This window comes from Aegilops tauschii, chromosome 3 (assembly GCF_002575655.3).
Source record: "Aegilops tauschii subsp. strangulata cultivar AL8/78 chromosome 3, Aet v6.0, whole genome shotgun sequence".
In the NCBI taxonomy this organism is placed as follows: Eukaryota; Viridiplantae; Streptophyta; class Magnoliopsida; order Poales; family Poaceae; genus Aegilops; species Aegilops tauschii.
In genome coordinates, this window is record NC_053037.3 from 82,423,064 (window position 1) to 82,436,780 (window position 13,717).

At 45.0% G+C, this 13,717-nt stretch overlaps 1 long non-coding RNA gene across 1 annotated transcript; it reads right to left on the reverse strand.

Annotated features, from left to right (window-relative positions):
- Positions 1-3,339: 3,339 nt before the first annotated feature.
- On the reverse strand, positions 3,340-4,589 carry LOC109777985 (uncharacterized). Its single transcript, XR_012180926.1, has 3 exons — positions 4,307-4,589; positions 4,109-4,226; positions 3,340-3,876 (listed from the first exon to the last, which is right to left on the reverse strand). It is a non-coding gene; the product is annotated as an uncharacterized lncRNA (long non-coding RNA).
- Between the last annotated feature and the right edge of the window lie 9,128 nt (positions 4,590-13,717).

Sequence of the window (13,717 nt, forward strand, 5' to 3'; positions counted from 1 at the left end):
TGAGGGCGGAGATAAAACCTTAGGATGCTGCAGGGTAGATAGCCGGGGACAGAAAGTAGCACAAAAGGTTCGACCTATATATGAGAGTGCAGTCATTTTCTGCTCGGCCGCGGTCGCCTTTGTAATAAGTGGACCAGTATCAAAGTGGCGATGCGGTCATCGGTGCTTCCCTCGTAGAGGCGCATGGGATGCATGCATGCACGCAGCTGAACGATAATCTAATGAGTGCAGTGCAAACGGCAGGAACGCGAGAAGCGTGTGTTTCATCTCACACCAACGATCGAACAAAACATATCACCACCAGCAGTTGACAGTGGTGGCAGCTTTCGAAAAAGATAGACCCATCATCCATCACCCACCCACTGATTCTTAACGCTTTTCGGGTACTTTAATGAAATGTGTTTCACACGGACATTTATCGTACGAATGGTAATCATCGTGAAGCAATATGGTAGTGGATTATGAGAAAAGATTCATCTCCAGCCCGCTGCCAAAACGGTTAGGAAGGTAGCTAGCTGGTTTTCTCAATTCACTAATGATCGACCATTCAATAACCATTAACTGATCTACTTGCATGTCGACTGACCTGCTACCTTTTCTGTTTAATACATGATCTAGGAGAGGCCCAGTGGAGTCTGCACAAACAAGGTTGGGTTACACATGAAAGGGCGTACGTACAAGTCAAGTCATGTGTCAAGCTCGTGCATAAAATTGATCATAAAAAACCGAATCAATTGTATCGCTTTTATTTGTCGGGGAACTAACCAATGATCTTGAGAGTCACCTTTGGCTCTTGTTCATATCTGCTCTGCAGCTCTGGAAAGCCCCGAGTAATTGGTGTCTTCCCTTTGCCGCTGCAGTGATTGTACTCCTATATAACATTAAGAATGCACGCACTGCAGCCAGAAGCTGGCTGCTCGCTCTGCCTGCTTTCTGCCAACCGCTGAGTCGATCCGATCCATGTCAATTTGGCATAATTTCGCTCTGACTGCTTTCTGCCAACTGCTGAGCCAGAAGCTGGCTGCTGCTTTCTGCTCCACGGCCTTGCAGTAGCCCAACACTTGCCGATTCATACGCGACAGAGGAGCCAATTTGGCATAATTCTTGGGCGTGACCATCCGATTCACCGAATTCTGTACTACTACTTGTAGCTCGCCGCATGTCCGTGTCATCCAGATCCGGGCATGACTCTGTAGGTGCACGCCCCGAGAAGTGTGTGTGTGGATGGCAAGCAAAGGCTCCAGAACAGGATCAATGATCTCATACCACTTTTTTTTTTTTTTTTTGCCGAGAAGGATCAACGTAAAAGCTATCTCAATGAATGGCACACTCACACGATCAAATGTTACGAGACACACAAAATTCTTGTGCGGCATTCAACTAGCAGATTTTTAGTTTTTGCTTTGTCTATTCATTTGACCACTACTTGCACTATTACAAAAACAGCTATAGCCAATATGGGCACTAATGACGCACTGTACATGTGGTGCGCCATTACTAAATACTAATGGCGCATCATGTGTTGGTGCGCCATTAGTAATGACGCACCACATCCACGGTGCGTCATTAGTAAATTTTTTTTTAATTTTTTCAAAACTACTAATGGCGCACCGTGGGATGGTGCGCCATTAGTAGTTCAACTAGTAATAGCGCACCACTCCCACGGTGCGCCATTAGTAATTATGTTTCAAAAAATTTACTAATGGCGCACCGTGGGAGCGGTGCGCCATTACTAGTTGAACTACTAATTACTAATGGCGCACCATCCCACGGTGCGCCATTAGTAACTTGGCCACCACTTTCACCGAATGCACCCCCCCCCCCCCCCCCCGCCGTGGACCGCCTTTTCAGTTTAAAAAAAATAAAAAAATGATGGAAATGTCAAAAAAATAAAAGAAAAATAAGTTTCCCATGTGATATGTGGTCTAGTTGTTGTGAAAATTTACAAACATGAATTTCGACTTTATTTGCAAAATCTCTCGAGAATTTGTAAAATGGGCATAACTTTTGCATACGAACTCGGATGAAAAAGTTTTTTATATGAAAAATCATCTACTCGAAAAGTTACATCCGAATTTAACTGGGGGAACCCCGTTAAACATTTTCAAAATCCTCAAAAACCTAACATAAAAAAAGATACGGGGCTTTTAAGATCTGGAGAGGCAAAAAAAATTCAAACTTACTAATGGCGCACCTGCCCATGGTGCGCCATTACTATCTTCCTGCCTTCAAAATTCAAAATAAGTCAAAAAAAATATAAAAAAAGTTACTAATGGCGCACCTGCCCGTGGTGCGCCATTAGTATCTTCCCGCCTTCAAAATTCAAAATAAATAAAAAAATTAAAAAAAGTTAGTAATGGCGCACCTGCCCGTGGTGCGCCATTAATATCTTCCCGCCTTCAAAATTCAAAATAAAAAAAATAAAAAAAGTTAGTAATGGCGGCCCACGGTGCGCCATTACTATGCCGTATATATGGCTAGGCGTGGTCCTCTCCTCCTTACCTCTTCATTCTTCTCCTCCACTCCACCTCTCCTCCACTCCATCTCCTCCTCTCCTCCACTCCATCTTCCCTTCTCTCCTCCACCATACTACCCTCCTCCTCTCCGGCGACCTCCTCCTCCTCTCCGGTGACCTCCTCCTCCCTCCTCTCCTCCCCTCCCCTCCCCTCCCCTCACGGTTTCTCCTCCCTCCTCTCCGGTGAGCTCCTCCTCCCTCCTCTCCGGTGAGCTCCTCCTCCCTCCTCTCCGGTGAGCTCCTCCTCCCATCCCCTCATGGTTTCTCCTTCCTCCTCTCCGATGCTCCGGTTAACTCCTCTCCGGCGACCTCCTCCTCCTCTCCGGCGATGTAGGCGAGTGCCTCTCCGGTGACCTCCTCCTCCTCCTCTCCGGCGAACTCCTCTCCGGCAAAAGAACACGGCAAAAGAACGTACAAGATCCAAAAACAGGAACAAAATTTGAAATAATATTGTGCAAAAAAACGAGCAAAAAAAAGAGCAACAAATGGGCAAAAAAAAAAACGCGATCCAGATCCAAATTCAAAATTCAAAAATAGCAATGGCGCACGGTGGGGGTTAGACGGTGCACCACTACTATTTTCCCGCCTTCAAAATTCAAAAATACTAATGGCGCACCAGTGGCCTATACTAATGGCGCACCGTGGCCTATACTAATGGCGCACCAGTGGTGCGCAATTAGTATACCAGATACTAATGGCGCACCACTGGTGCGCCATTAGTAAAAAATACTAGTGGCGTGGTACTAGTGGCGTACCAGTAGTGCGCCATTAGTAGGCAAAACTGGTGCGCCACTAGTAGGCCTTTTCCTAATAGTGTTGAGCCGTTCAGGAAAAAATAGGAAGGGAGAAAGACATGAGTTGGACCGAGCTTCATGGCAATGCCATCCCAAAGCCACTCACTTCACAACCCCAACATTGCTGCCGCAAGCGCTAGGTCTCATGCCATCCCATATAGCAACCACAACAGTCTACATAAAGAAATAAACCAGCAGCCAAGTCGTGTACACACACACACGACATGGCGCGTTATTTGCTAGCCGAGGAATAAAGCGAAACTAGGGTTCATGTGGCGTTGACTAACACGGAAGACGCTGTGCTTAGTCGCGGGTAAATTGGGGCCACATGCCATTACGGTAGAGACCCTCTTTAAGATAGGCGGTGGCACGGCGGAGTTCTTCATTGAGCCTCATATTCTCTGTACACATGCGTTGGTGCTCCGAGGTATCCTGAGTTTTTAGCATCACCCCTACACATTTGAGGCATGTCTTGTGTTCAACAACCCACTTGATGGCATGGTTTTCATCTTTTAGCATCTGGTTCTCTCCCTGAAGATTCTTGGTGTCCTGTAGTTGCCTCTTGCCCTGCATTTATTATTTTCAAGTATGCGTAATTTCAGTGGTTAGCAAAGTATGCATGCTACCATGTTCACGAGTGGATTATAGTACTACATTGTAATATTAGATGACCAATAATGCTACTATTTTTAGTGGAGTTTGTACTGTTTAAGAGTAAAACTTGCATAGCTGCATGTCTTAGGTGACCCATGTGCCCAAATGTCATGTAATTCACTGTGGAAAAGAATGAAATATATACCTTGCTGGAGCAGCGTTTGTTTTGGAACCAAAACTTGACATGCAGGGCACTCATGCCAAGCCTCTCGCTAAGGTCTTTCCGGAGTTTCGCATCTGGATAAGGGCTTTCCTGGAACACACTACATATCACGTTAATGAAAATGGATTAGTACACATCTTTTTTGATAGGTAAGAAACATTGATTGAGTATGTATTGTACACTTCAAGTTTTTGGATTTGTCCTCCATGTAGACGGTTATAATTCGCACGCCTTGTCACCATTCTCTGCTCACTATTGATCTCTCCATCGTTATTGTTGCCTTTGTCTGCAGCAGCTGCGTTGGCATCGTCGGTGTTGCCCATGTTGGTAGTGGCTCCCAGCAGGCCATGCATCTCATCACCATTCTCGTGTTGGAGTAGGTGGCCCTGCTCGTTTGTGATGAAGAGGTCCAACATATTTTGCACATCACTGTCGTATTCCGGCAACTCCCCATCCATGGTGATCTGTTATCATGAAACAAAATATTTATTCTCATGTGTAGACTTAAAGATAGCAATGCACAAATATCTTAAGAAAAAAGAATGCGGTAGTGAAAAATGAAATCAAGTAGACTTTAGTTGCCAACGTAGTACATTTAGATTTAGATTTTAATTTCCAACATAGTTGGATGTTACTCCAAATTAAGAATACTTAAAATTCATCTGTATGAGTTGACTAGACCGAGATGTAATCAAGTAGACTTAAATTACTCTCAAAAAGTATATTGACATAATTTCCTGAATTCACTATCACATATTCATGATTATCTACCGTGGATTACTTCAATAATTTCTAAACGTATACGCCCTACATAGTAATGGAAAACTATTACTTTCTTATCTCATCGTGTTCTTTTATATGTATCAGAAAATCCTTACTCTATCTATATATACATTGGTATCTATCTACAGATATATAATAGCATCATAGGAACGATAATAAAATCAGATCTATGAATATATACAATCAGATCTATGTATAGCAAGATCCTAGCCATCTCCCAAGCAAAGTGATGAAATGCTACTTTCTTTGTGTATCCACTCACTCCATGGTGGAACTACCTTTTTTCCAAGAATACAAGGGATGAGAGATGTCACGGAGTATTCCTGCTCAACATTAGAAGCTATATATCCAAGGATAACTAGAGTAGAAGGGTATAAACATTACTAGACGAATGGCTTAAGGAAATACCGATGGCTTCGGTTGTCGTCCTCCTTAGAACTTCGGTAGGCGAAAAAGTACACGAATCTGTTTTGTTCCTACTGATATATCAAACTCATTCACCAAAGTAGCTATGACCATCCGAATTTAAAGCCATGGGCAGCATGCATATTTTTTGCCATGACCCATCATTAATGCAACCAATTACTTGTATCCAAATATAAGGCTCATATATCACGGATTTTGCATTGGCCTATATATAGGTCATATTTAATACTCATTAAGCATATTTGTGGAGTAAATATAGGCATATTGATATAATATATTATGCTATTAAAACAATATAAATTGCTTCTTCAGACAATCAGTAGAAAAGAACCACATTGATCGATAATATATTGTAGATCCAAATGATATACATGGACATAAAGATTTCTTCAGTCAATAATACATATAGAGTATATTTTTCTTGGAAGAAAACTTCCTATGTACACAATAGAAAACAACACCACAAATAACTTGTATCCAAATATAAGCCTCACATGCCATGGATTTTGACAGCTGCGGCATGTCATATATATAGGGCATAATTAATACTCATTAAGCCTATTTGTGGAGTGAATATTTCCATATTTATAACAATATATTATATGATTAAAACAATAGAAAAGGGTGGTTCTGATTATCGATATACGTAATATACATGGACATAATATACATGGATGTAAACGGGTGCTTCTGATCCATTATATGTTGTAGACCAACATGATATACATGGACACAAATAATTCTTCAACCAATACAACATACAATATATGTCATTTTTGGGGGGGAAAACTTCCGGTTTATTCATCAACTTTTAAGGGAGGACAAAGAATACAAGGACTAACAGAAATTAAATCTAGGTCAGCGACAACAACAAGCACTGGAGTGAGCTGAACATGCGTCACCATCATCGCCCCTCTCTCACTGATGTCGGCCAAACCTTGTTGTACTAGTTAGATGGGAGTCCTCATGGAAAGGCCTCATAGGACCACTACACTAGAGCAACAACAATCGCCAATGAAAAGAAACATAGATCATGATTCACTAATCAATTTCTAGCACATTTCCCTCCCTGGTCGCACCACCAGTGTCAATGTTCAAGTCACTCAAGAAAACCATCACCAATGTCGGTGGCCCTGGATGCACTGGAAGGCCCACCTGTCATGGACTTACCAGCCGATTCACCCGGGCCCGCCAGTATCTGACCCAGCAACGTGGCTTTGGCCCGGTGGCGGGCCCCAGGCTCCTGCGCACTAGCAAGAAGCGATGGGCACCTCCCAATGAGAGTGGCGTCGGGCGGACTCGGAGGTCCACCTGTCATGGAACTCCCAGCCGAGTCTCCTGGGTACGAGCCGTCCGGGCAGATCGGATGAATCGAATCATCCGCTAGAGGCTCCCGCCGCATGCCACATAGCAACCGATGGCACGTATGCTCTCATAGCCCATGGATCCCTCACGTGATCCGACCCCAATGATGATGCTTCCTGGCGCACTGAGCGGTCCATCTATCGTGGACCATCCAACCAAGTTAATCGGGTCAGACGCTACCCGACTCAGCCCCATGGCTTTGGCCCGACGCGAGGTATACACATGGCAAGGAGGGTCCGGATGTGCCACCACGCAGGGGTGGGTGCGCGTCGAGAACTACCCAAGGGCGGTGGCCTCGGGCTGGCACACGGTCCATCCGTCATGGACCCTCCAGCCAGGTCGCGCAGGCGCAAGCTGTCCGGGCAGATCGGATGGCTTCCATCGGCCCTGAGAGGCTCTAGCCACAAGCCAAACAGTGACCGACGACCAGGGGCCTCTCTTCTCCGCGAGGAGCCCAAGGATGCGGGTACTCCAACATCCTTTATAGGAGTAATGACTATGATCATTCAAGGCATGATCTTGCATAGGCATTACGTCTGTGATATGTAGATCGTTATCCAACTGCATCTTCAACTAAAACTTCACCACAAGCCTACTATCCAACATTAAGTTTTTAATAAACAAAGCATTGCAATAAGTATGATGGCATAGTGTAGATGGTAAAACTACCATATGTATGTGATAAAGAAATTCATTTTGTCCTTAATGGCGACAATACAATATGTGTCCAATACCTTATTGTCAATAGGATCAAATTCACCGCAAGGTTGAACTCACTACCATGCACAAATATCTATGAAGCACTACCTACCAATCAGGGCCAGAGACGACAAATAGATTGAAAAGCATACACTTGTGGATCATAGAAACTTCATAACATTCAATATAATTCAATGAACAATATGATAATAAAGTGACAATTCATCATATTCTAAGAAACATAACCACCGATTACATCTTATTGATGCCGATCATGCAAGGCACCTCATGAGAACTTTGTATTGAATCACTTGAGAGAGAGAGGATGCCATCTAGCTACGGCTATGGACCATAACGTCCTAAGGAAACTACTCTTTCTTGGTCATAGCAAGGTTGATGAGATGGCTCCAGTAATGGACTCACCCTCTGGCAGGATGCCGGAACTGGCCTCCAGATTAGATCTCCCCGGAACAGAAACTTGTGGTGGCGTAAAAAATCATGGAAAATGGTACAGATGTTTTCAAAAAATATGGGGTTTATGGGCAAATGAATCAACGCAAGGCAGTGCTAGGGGGCCCATGTGTCTACTCCACGAGGATCGGCCCCTGGTCGCATTGCTTGGCCGCGTGGAGGGCTAGGGGTGCCCCCCTGGCCTCTCCCATCACTTATTGGTATCTTCTATACTACATCTGTCCTGGTTTATTAGTCCCCTATGTAATTTGTGCTAAATTTTGACCAAAAATTTAACTGACAAAATATCGGTGCATGTCAACAAAAATTATATGGTTGGATTCGTATTTGAACATAGTTTTCAATGATATAATTTTTTGTGACACGCATGAACATTTTGTTACTTAAATTTATGGTCAAAATATGGCATAGATTACAATGGGGACCAATAAACCAGGTCAGAGGTAGTACTTGCAAAAAAACATGGAGAAAAGGGTTACTTGCTCCGTGCACTAAATTAATAGGTTCGTCTGGAATTTTTTTGCTATAATAAATATTCAGAAGTGATATTATAATAGCATGAAATTAAAAATAAAAATTATAGATATGTTTGAGATGTATTAGTACCATAAATATCTTACAGTCCAAAGGCACCAGTAATGTATGCAATTTGTCGTGGGTAATGTACACTTTTCTTTCGGGTCGAATCCATAGTTTTCATGTCAGCAGACCACAAAAAGTGTTATTGTTCTTCCTTTCCTCTCGTTATCTCCGCACCTTTATCATCAACATTGTTAGCTAGCCCCCTCGTGTTGTGGCATTCTATTTTGCAATACATACAAGAAGGCATAATTAATACAACTCGTCGCATCATTGCATGAACAAGTTAAATCGAGAAACATGTCTCTGCACATGAGCATTCATATTCATACATTCATGTGAATTAGGTATTTGTATGGTTATTCATGTTCGTTACATCATCGTGGCACATTGCATTGTATGAAGGTGTTAATACGTCCAAAAGCAATCATGTCTTCTTCTATCTTTATGATGTCTATTAATGTCATTTTCACCAGAAATTCGTAGGCGCACACACCTGCCCGGTCGGGCCTCACCACACAATTTCCTCTTGATACACAAACTTGTTTGACTCCTCGTAGTTCCCTCCATGTTTTTGGGTTTTAGCTTCTGAAACTTAGTGAATTTATCATTCATTCCTACCATGTGAAACGTAGTGAAGTTGTACAAACATGGTATAACATATTCATAAGTGATTTTACTTCAATGCCCTCATTACTAGGACCCAATATGCAACTGAAACATAAATTGGGCTTTTGCTTCAAAAGATATAATAGATTCAAATTGGAAGTCCATAGAAAAAGCATGAGATCGGGTTGGTTCCCCCGCACATGTGTGCCACTATGTGTCTTTTTTATCAGTTACATTACTTCGTTTCCAATTTTGCTTCCAGACATGACAATTTATATCATCACCCTTTTCGAGAAAAGTCAAAGAATGACGAAAATAAATAGAAAAAGCCCAAATATAAAAGAATAGGAAGACCAAGAAATTCATACAAAAATTACACTCATGGGGTGTAGCAAGAGGGCACGATAGGGCTTGTAGGGCCCACCAGTTTCTCCACCCCTGTCATCCAACCATTATCGCCACCATTTTGACCCTAGATCGCATCCTTCATAAGAATTTTATTTATTGCTGTATTTATAGAGGAACGGAGGAGTACGAGCCACCGACAAAGAAAAATTATTCGGGGCCAAATATTAAACTCTCTTCTCCACAAAATCCATGATAGATTGTGAAGGATTGGTTAATACCCATGGTAATGGATCCAATCCACATATCCTCCACAATGATCCCATAAGGTGTGAGTAGTATATCAAGGCTATAGAGGTTGTGTAGTAGTAGATATGTCAATTTCTCCCTTATCTTCTTGGACCTAGGATGGTTTTGTGATTTCACTGAAGTAGTACCATTATGGGTATGCGGTAGAGACATCTTAATTTGTTCTAACAAGGATGTGTAATGATGATAGTTACATCTTGGTCCTATCATTGAGTGGTATACACTTTACAAAGACATTGGACGAGTGTCCATTAATTGCTCTGTCGTGCTCTAATCTAGGATGTTATATTATGTGCATGTATTAATGTATTAGCATTGGCATAGGGTTTCGTGGACTTGGTTGGCCCCTCATTTTTTGTAATTCGTGAATGCCCAAAGATGGACACAGTTGTGTGACAAAAGCTATGCAATATTTCCTTTTGTGGTTATCACTAGTAGTACATGCCAGCATCTTTGCTAGTTAGCCAACACCATAAAGAGCATAGGAGAGAGAGAGAGGATTTCATTTATGGTTGTATGTATAGAGGAACGGATGAGGACGATCCAGCGACAAAGAAAAAAAATTCTTCGAGACCAAAATACGGCCCAACTCTCTTCTCCACTAAAATCCACAATAAATTTCCAAGGCTTGCTTTGTACCCTGGTAATGGATCCAATTCACATAACCTCCACAGTTATTCCATAATGTGTGAGTAGTTCATCAAGGCTATGGTGGTTGTGTAGTAGTAATAGATATATCAATTTCCCCCTCATTTGCTTATTATTCCTAGGATGATTTTGTGGTTTCATCGAAGTAGTGCCATTATGGGTATGACGTCGATGCATCTTAATTTGTTCTAACAGGCGTGTATAATAATGACAGTTACATCTTCATCCTATCATTGAGTGGTATACGCTTTATCAATATATTGTACGGGCATCCATCAATGGCTCCGTCATGCTCTAATATGAGATGTTATATGATGTGCATGTATTAATGTATTTGCACTGGCATAGGGTGCATGGACTTGGTTGGCCACTCATTTTTTGTAATCTGTGAAAGCCCAAATATGAGCATAGTTGTGCGACAAAAGCTATGCGATTGATGCTTTTGTGCTTATCATTAGTAGTACATTCCAGCATCTTTCCTGGTTAGCGAAAACCACCAAGAGCATAGGAGAGAGAGAGAACTCACGAAAGAGTTGAACTCCTTGTTGCTTATGTGTTAAGTGTTAATGTTGCTCTTTACTTTACATGACAACCCATGTTTGTAGAAGTCAGTTAATTGAGAAATGGATAGCTGAATCTTTTCCATGCACACCCACTTTTTGTTTAGCTTGTTTAGGTTAAAAGAAGAAATGTCAAGAGACACTCTCATATGTGAAACACTCATTATCGTTGTATTTTCCAAACAATAATAGCTTGGGGCTGCATATGTGTCGATCATCCGTATTGTGTACATGAGAAGAGATTTACCCAAGTTCATGCCCTCGGTTCGAGGTAATACCCTACTTCCTGCTTTTCTAGAATGATTCCTATAGCTATATATTAGAACTACGTTTTGTGTCTAAAAAGTGGCTCGATCAGTAGATCGTATGTGGTGTACCCTACCACACCTTATATGCTTGGTCCCTTCTCAGCCTCATCGGGTATAATAAGTCTTCCGAGCCAATGCATGGCGACAAGTGACTTGCATGTTATGTGTGTCCCAAACTTGCTCTGCCATAGATGAAGCCATTAAGCAACACCCATGAGAGCGAGGCGCATGCACACACCATGAAGCGCATTTTGCCTATTCCCGAGCCCCTTGCCTGTCATGATCGCCATCACCATCTCTGATCTTGGGACTCAACATTGCAGTCACACGTACGAGAAAGTCCAATCCTAGTTGATAACTAATTATTTTAGTATATGTCGGGGATGGGGCTTTGCGGACCCAAAGAAAGGTTCAAACTCTGGGGCGCACACGAAGGACTTGGCAACACCACTTCTTGCCGCTCACGATCTCACAGCCTCAACTTGCCTGGCTCGGGAGAGAATGGAAGGAATGGAACACTTGGATTTACCCAGGTTCGGGCCACTTTGCGGTGTAAAATCCTACTCCTACTTTGTGGTGGATTGCCTAGCGAGGAGGTTGAGTATGAACTGGTACAAGGGATGAGCTGCCTCACGAGGGCTCAGGGGGATGAACTGGGTCGAGTCCTTCTCCACGGTGGAGGCTAACCTATGTTTATAGTGGCCTCGGTCCTCTTCCCTCGCGGTTTACGCGGGAAGGGATACCACAATGGAAAATTTTGAAGGGGGACAGTAGTACACTCTATCCTGGCTGAAGGTGGTCTTCGCCTGCAAAGCTTCTGGTCGTGATGCAGTGCTGGGCTCGGTGATGACCTCTGTCATGCCGAGCCAGCGGCCTTGGTCTTGTAGCACTGGAATGGAAACCTTTGGGGGATTCCTTGGGAACCCGCGTACGTCGTCGCCTCCTTAGCACCAAAGAGGAAACTATCCTCTCTTGTGCCCGCTGGCTCCCTTCTGGTCTCAGTCGTCATGGCTCACGTCATCGTGAGCCTCCTGAGGTGGGTGTAAGCCTAGAGATGTCCGCCCCTCGGGAGGCCGCTCCCTCAGGGGTCTTGATGTCGTTCGCCTCGCGAGGTGGGGGCCCACGCGAGGGTCTTGCTGGTGAAGTCTTGGAGTTGGGACTTGCTGGGCTGTCGATGGAGCCACGCCCTGGGCAGGCAGGCGGGTCTGGGTACCCCCGTTCCCAGAACCCCGGCAGTAGCCCTCGGGCCCACACAATGCGCTCGGCCTGGCTTCAAGGCGAAGACAACGAGGGGAGGGTGAAGCGATGTGAGCCCTAACCACCTGCGGGCCAGGCTTGACGCGTGGCACGCGACGGGGTGCAGATGCCTCCACTTCCCCACGTCCCCTCGGCAACTGTCCAGGCTAACAAAAGCCTGGCGCACGCCGCGGGGCTATCATTGCTCCTCCTCACCTTGCTCTTGATCCCCTACTCTCACAAGAAGCTCCCCCAGATCCAGTCAGAGCATCGTCTTTTCCTCTCCCTTGCCGGCACTAGCGATCCCTCGAATGGCGCCTGCCGGGAAATCTAAGCCTGCAGCACCGGCCGTGAGCCCCTCCTCCCTTTCGTCGGCACTCTAAACTTCCTCCATCGCCAAGGAGGAGGACCTCCACCCGGTGCTCCCATTGGTGGCCAGCGACAGCAACGAGTGGGGTAAGACCCAGAACTGGCCCGGTTTTGCGGAGCGGAGCATCCTGGCGAAGACGGCCTACCCCTTCTTCTTCCAAAATATCTTCACGGGGCTCATGTCGCCCTTCTCGGAGTTCTTCTACGCCATCCTCAGGCACTACAAAATCCATGCTCTTCATCTCCATCCTAACTCCATCCTCCTCTTGTCCATCTTCGCCTTCTACTGCGAGGCCTTCATGGCCGTGAAGCCCTTGGTGGCGCTCTTCCACCACAACTTCAGCTTGCGGTTCCATATCCGGACCCAACGATCCGCGTGCGTCTCCTTCTTCGCTGTTTAGAGCAAAAACTCAGTCCTGAAGGCCGGGAAGAAGGTGGTGGGCTTTCGGCACCGCTGGGTTTTCCTGGACGTCTGCGGCTCCGGCCCGCGCTTGGCGCCTTCGGCGGTGCTGCCTGAGCACACCCCTTAGTGAGGCTCTGTCAAGCTTACCGGCCCCCGAGCGAAGCCCATCCTAGAAAAGATAGACTCGAACATGAAGGCGGAGCAGCTAACGGGGGCGATGATCATGGAGGAGTTCCTGACGCAGCGCCTCGCGCCGCTCCAGTCGCACTCGAGGCCTTTGTGGGAATACAAAGGCGGGAGGGATGCGACGAGGCTGCACGCCACCAGCCTGACATGCGAGGAGCTGGACATGGCCTTGGTCGCCCTGCTCGGCTACTTCCCGGGGAACATCCCCGAAGCCTACGCCCCGCTATATAGCCGCGACGACATGGAGGATATGGTCACCGCCATGCCCACCACTACAAAAAAAAGACACATCCGT